Genomic DNA, 6,847 nt, shown 5'->3' with positions numbered 1-6,847 from the left:
ACACACTGGACATAGAAGCGCTGAGTCATAGTGTATATAGATAGAAACTCTGGAAACAGAAACGCAGAGTCATAGAAAATTTTAGAAGTTACTACCAGTTGTTCTCCCAGTGAATGTACCTATTTACCTCCCCATCATCTGAGTTTGAGAATTCCCATTTCCTATTTTCTTTTGTTCTTGACAACTCTTACCACTGTCAGATATTTTAGTTTTTATTGACCTTAGTGCTTGCCTGCCTTCCTGCCTTCCTGCCTTCCTTCCTTCCTCTCTTCCTCCCTTTCTCCCTTCCTTCCTTCCTTCCTTCCTTCCTTCCTGCCTTCCATCTTCCTTCCTTCCTCCCTTCCTCCCTTCCTTCTCACCTTCCCTGCCCCTCTTGACTGTCCTGGATCTCAATAGGCAGACCAGGCTTGAATTTGTAGAGATCCACCTGTCTCTGTTTCCAGAGTATTGGGATTAAAGGTGTGTACCACCATCACCCAAGACCCAGATTTTCTTATAGTTTTCTTCTCTCTCTGTCTCTCTCTCTCTCTCTCTCTCTCTCTCTCTCTCTCTCTCTCTCTATTTATTTTTGTTTTTCCAGACAGGGTTTCTCTATGTAACAGTTCTAGTTGTCCTGGAACTCACTCTGTAGACCAGGCTGGCCCCAAGCTCACAGGGATCCATCTGCCTCTGCCTCCTGAATGCTGGGATTAAAGGCTTATGCCACCAAATCCTGGCTGTCACAGATTTCCAAAGTTTTAACTTGCCAATTCAATTTCTTTATTGATCTGTAAATCCCATTGGAGTTTCCTATTTCATTTTCTAATCCATCTCCTGAGGACCATGTTTACAGATGTGCAATACCACTCCTGTTACATGGTGCATAAGGGATTGAAGCTAGGACTCTGTCCATGCCAGGAAAACACTTTACCTGCTGAGCTAAACATCCAGTCTTCCTGGATTTCCTAAGGTTTTCTTCTATTTCCCTCTTTGGAATAGCTCTTTTTCTTTCTGTTTTTTTTTTTTTTTATTTGACTTTCTCCTTTATTGACTTTCAAACAGACAGCTACTAGTCTGTTATCTTATCCAGAAGTTTGTTTAATGCTAGGATCTTGCTATATTGTCCATGCTGTCTGAAACTCCACATGAGCCCAAAATGGCTTCCAACTCAAGATATTCCTGCCTCAGTCCCTTGAGTGCTAGGATCAGGGATCACAGACATAGATCACTAAATCCAGCTAATAGTTATATATTCTATCTTCATTCTTGTATTGGCTACTTCACAAAGTTGTAAGTATCTTAGTATCTTAACAAAGTTTAATGTTAACAAACAGCATTATTTTCCTCATAAACACAATAAAGACCTTAAGACTCTACCTACAATCACCCTTTTCCAGGTATTTGTTGCTTAGTATTAGAAACAGGGTCTTTGTTTGTAAACTACCCTCTTTCTAATACTATTATTCTTAATTTATAAACAACTAGGCTGGGGTTCAAAAAGGTAAAGTGACTTGCTTAAGATCATCTGTTTACCAAGTGGCAAAATGCAAGTAGACCTCACCTTTATTTGGCAATAACACATGTACAGACTTGAATTCATTGGGATATGCTGACCATCCCATTGTGTGGGTGACTTTAGTGACGAGATTTGTGCCACAGAGTGGGGTATCCTCAGAATTTCTCTTAGTAGGCAGCTGGCTACAGCCAGAGTTCTGCTCTTACTTTTGGTGTGTCTTGAACATTGGTTCAAGAACATTGGTGCACCTTGTTTCTAAGCATGCTTGTATCTCATTATTACTATAAAGGAGTTTACACACTTTCCAGAAAGTTGATTGCTTTTTGCTAATACCTTTGGCCCTTATCTGACACATTGGGAATGGATCCCAATCCTTCTGTGCCTGTGGTCACTACTGCCCCTGTGTGTGTGTGTGTGTGTGTGTGTGTGTGTGTGTGTGTGTGTGTCTTGCTCCATGGTGGGGTCCTGCTCCTGTTTAGATGGCTATGCAGGCTCCTGAAGATGCAATATGCAGACATACTTCTTGCAGAATTGCTGTAGCTCCCCTTGTCTCTTGGGCTGTGCAGAGGATGCCCAGTGCTGCATCTGGGGAAGGGGACATCTGATAAGTGCAGCTTCTCAGCCTGATGGGACAGCCCTGGTCTGTGTGGAAACAAGAGTGCCTTATGTGGACTTGGATTTGTTTGTCATATGGTTGTCACCTGTTTGTTATGTTCCCTGTTCTGTGAAGTATTTGAATAAGCTTTGGTGAGCAGATAATCAGATGATGACATAACACACTAACACCCCCCCCCCAAGCTTCATTCTACAAAGGAAAGACGTCATCCTCGAGGTTTCGAATTTTACACTTCAGTCTATGTGTCTGCCTGGGAACCTTTGATTTGGGTTAGTTTTATGGCTAAGGTTGGAACTGACATTGTACAGATTTCTAGCCTGCTGCTTCAGCCTTCCAATCACGTCTCTTACTAAGGCTGAGCTCCCCAGGGAGGAAGTTTGTGGATGGCTTCCACCACCTATTGGTACCCCGAGAAAACTAACAAGCTTTGCTGAAGGTGGAGAGTATCACAGTGCCATCTCTGTCCTGAAAAAAAGTCCAATTTCTACTTGGGGAACAAAGAGTAAACAGAAGGATGAAATGCTGGTGGGATAGCTTGGCTAAACAAACACTCCTGCTACAGTGATGATTTCTTCATTACTCAAAGGTAAAAGTAGGAGAGAAAATCGCACAGACTGCATCAACCAGGTAGCAGATGAGAGAGGACAGTATGCAGTTCAAAAGCTAGCAAGGAATCATTTGATCTCCTATTGACTCTGAAAAGGAACTTCACACTAATTTTGGTGGATGGAATCATTTAACACTCTCCTCCCCACTTAAAAAACATGATAAAGCTGGGTGGTGGTGGTGCATGCCTTTAATCCCAGCACTCCAGAGGCAGAGGCAGGCACATCTCTCTGAGTTTGAGACCAGCCTGATCTACAGAGTTCCAGGACAGACAGGGCTACACAGAGAACCCTGTCTCAAAAAAATCAAAAATAAATAAATAGACAACTAAATAAACAAGCAAGCAAACAAACAAACATAATAAGACGTGGTGCTTTATAGGTGGGCTAGGAAGAAAATAAACGACACATTCTGGTGAGCATCAAAGAAAGAATCAAAGATGGAATTAGTGTCTTCTTGGGTCAGGATGGCTTCACATACATTGTCCTTAATTTTTTATTGATCTTTTGATTCTTTATTGGATGTAGGCAATAAATACATGGTGGCCTTTAATACCAGCAGGCAGAGGCAGAGGGCAGAGGGCAGAGGGCAGAGGCAGGTGAATATCTAGGAGTTTGAGGCTAGCCTGACCTACATAGCATTATCCAGGCCAGCTAAGGCTACAAACAAACAAAACACAACTCACAACCCTGTAAGTGGAACAGCTGGGGTCTGAGCCCATGCGGGCTTTGGGTATCACTCTACATTGCTTTAAAGTGGAGCGATGCCTGTAATCAGTCAGTTGAAAGGCAGAAAGTGTGACTGCACGCTTTTGGTACCAGGTGCATTCTCTTCTCCGCTCCTTGAGCCAATGGCAAGGACCCTCATCATTCCTTGGCTTTGTTGTGGAGCTCTGCAAGAAGACACGGGTGACACTGCTGTGGGGTGTCCACCAGAGAAGACTGCTGGGACATGGGTTCAAGCCAATAGAAAGTTTTTATTAGCTGGCCAGTGACTACACTGGGTCTTCAGGATCCTAATGTAGCACGGAGCCTTCCTCAGGGTGAGCTTTTAAACACAAAAACCATGTTTTGGGTTGATATACTTCAGTTAACAAGAGCAGTTATCCAGGAGCGGAACTACAAAACTAAAAAAGCAAGGTTAACACATTTGAGACTTTCCAAGAATTGTAAGGACTTTGATGGATTAGGTCTTTGTTTTAGTTTTTTAATTTAAGTTTATTTTATGTGCTGTGGTGTTTTGCCGTGGGTGTCAGGTTCCTTGGAACTGGAATTACAGACAGGTGTGTGAGCTGCAATGTGGGTGCCAGGAATTGAACTCGGGTCCTCCGGAAGAACAGCCAGCGCTTTTAACCACTGCAGTCTCTGCAGGCCCCTTTGTTTTAGTTTTTGGCAGGTGGTGCTGTCTATGCGCTGCGTTTTACAGCCTGAATGGCACTTCTATCATGGAGTCGGTCGTGCTGAGGTCTGGGAGCCTACTAAGGTTAGGGCCTCATTACAGATACCATTTAAAAACAAAACAGGACTCCTGCCCCCTCTCACAAGTTTGTCTTGACCCTTTTGTCCTGATCAGTTTCAAGGACTATAAACTGATCTGAACCTCAGCTTCTCACATTTTATGCCATTTCCTTCCCTTCCTGGAGACTTTCCATCTTCCTTGTTTTTCTCCCTTGCTTGCTTCCCTTGGCTTTCCTGGATAGCCTGCATTCCAGACACAGCTCTCCTGCCTCAGGACATGAATTCTCCCTCCTTCCTGACTGTGTTGCCAGTGCATCTTAGGCCTCTCTGGCTCAACTAGTCTGCCCCCAGCTCTTCTACTCCAATGCAATACAGCCCTACCTTCCTTTGGACACTCTTGAGCGGAAAATGCATGCACATGCACCAGGGTTGCAAATATAAGCCAAGTAAGTATAGTTCTGTTTTAAAAGTTATCACACTTATTTATTTATTGTGTGTGTGCATTCATGTATGTGTGCACATGATACAACACACCTGTGACAGCCAGAGGACAGCTTCTTGCAGGAGTCAAACCTCTTCTATCATTTGGATCCTGGGAATCGAACTCAGCTCATCAAGCTTGCTGGCTGGTGCCTTTACCTGGTGAGCCATCTTGTTAGCTCCCTAAATAGAGTTAAGAGTCCTAGCATTGATGTGCATGTGATTCCAGTGTAGTCTCAGTGACACAGACTCCTTTGAAGTTGGAGAGGGTGTCGGAGGTGGCCTCGTGGGTAATAAGGTGAAGTCTTACCTGAATCTAAAAAAGACTGTGTAGGCGTCCCCATAATTTCCCATCAGCTGGGTTGCTATGGTTATAGCTATAGTAGGCAATAAAACTTAAGGAGTAGGAGGGCAAGGAGAGGTGAGAAAGTACAGGAGAGGCTACTTTGGGAGTTTTATAGTCTCAGTCTACACAATGGAGGCAAAGTTCTATTTTTCACTATTTCTTCCAGTAACAAGGAGAAGATCTTTTAATTTCATAAGAGATTATTACGTGAATAATTATTGTTTCTTATAGTAATTATTATGTATCAAAGTTAGTTACAGTGTCAGTGGGTATTGTGTGCAAGGGTTCCTTCCCTCTTAAACTGGATCCAATCTTCTGCAGGCTCCCACTCTATTGTTCGAGGCTCCCCCTGCTGGTTATAACTGGAAATTCAGAAGTCTGTTTCTCCTTGTCTCTAGGGCTGTAATTATTTAGTACCCTGGAACCCAAAGGCATGGATAGGTATCCTACCGTGGTGAAGTTCCGGCTGGCTTGATTCTGTTTCACGGGGTCGACAGCAGTGAAAGGTATTGATGTGGAGGAAGCTGGTCACTCTAAACAGTGGCCAAACTTAGGTCCAGGGTTCCCGTTCTCTGCTCCCACAGTAACCATAGTTGCTGATGGCATCTGCAGCAGATGTGGGTGGGAGACTCTGGAAGTGGCTCTCACGTCCCCCAGGCCATATCCACCAAGGCCATATCTACCAAGTGGACCCATAACAGAGATTCTCATTTTATTCCTCCCTGGAATCTAGGCCGCAGGAAGCCAGGATGCACCAGGATGGGAATTTGGTTCCCATTTCTCTTCCCAACTGCACCAAATGGAAGCCTCAGATACTAAGACAGAGCTGAGTGCTTGGCTTGCAGGAGCCACTGCCCAGCAGGAGAGGTAGGTACCAGTTCATATGCTGAGAGAAGAGCCATTGGGGTCATCGTTTTCAAGCACCATCTTATTTATTAAATGCACTGTCTGTCTTAGCTAGCAACACTATTGCTGTGATGAGACACCATGAGCAAAAGCAACTTGGGGACGAAAGGGTTTATTTGGCTTACACATTCTAAATCACAGTCCATTGATGAAAGTCAAGGGAGGAACTGAAACCATGCAGAAACCTGGAGGCAGGAGCTGATGCAGAGGCTGTGGTGGGATACTGCTTACTGGCTTGCTCATCATGCTTTCTTACAGAACCTAAGACCACTAGCTCAGGGATGGTACTACTCACAATGGTCTGGGCCCTCTCCCATCAATTACCAATCAAGAAAATGCCTACAGGCTTACCTATAGTCCAATCTTATGGAGCCACTTTCTCAATTGCAGTGCTGTCTTTTCAGATGACTCTAGCCTGTGCCAAGTTGACAAATACTAGTCAGCACATTGACCCTCAGAGATAGGCCAGAGCCAATTCTAGCATCTGGTATTTGAGTGACCCAGGCTCTCCATGATACCCGGTCCTTTCAGAGTTACTGTCAAGGCTGGCCGTGTATCCTGTGTCTCCTTACCTTCTTGGGCCCGTTGCTTTATGTTTGTTCTTTGAGAGTCTTTCTGAGTTGCTTGCATTCATGCTGATGTTCATCTCTTGCTGCAATTCTCAGCCGGAATGTTTGAGAGTGTGGGAACAAACCAGTCTTTCCCTCCTGAGGCCCCTCTGCAAACCAGCCCCCACTTCCACCCCTAGACCCCTGTGCTCAGCTAAGCTTCAGGAACAGGGGAGAAGGCTCAACTTTAACCTCCCCCCCCAAACCCTCTTCTTTCTTTGTGTTAACTTTGTCAGGAGAAGTACCTAGAATAGGAAGTTGGTCTGAGGAGTAGAGGCCATTGCTGTGGTAAACCTGCCCATGTGGCTCACAGGCCTTGGGACTGGTCTGTGG

This window comes from Phodopus roborovskii, unplaced genomic scaffold (assembly GCF_943737965.1).
Source record: "Phodopus roborovskii unplaced genomic scaffold, PHOROB, whole genome shotgun sequence".
Classification (NCBI taxonomy): domain Eukaryota; kingdom Metazoa; phylum Chordata; class Mammalia; order Rodentia; family Cricetidae; genus Phodopus; species Phodopus roborovskii.
Note: the sequence above shows the minus strand (reverse complement) of the source record.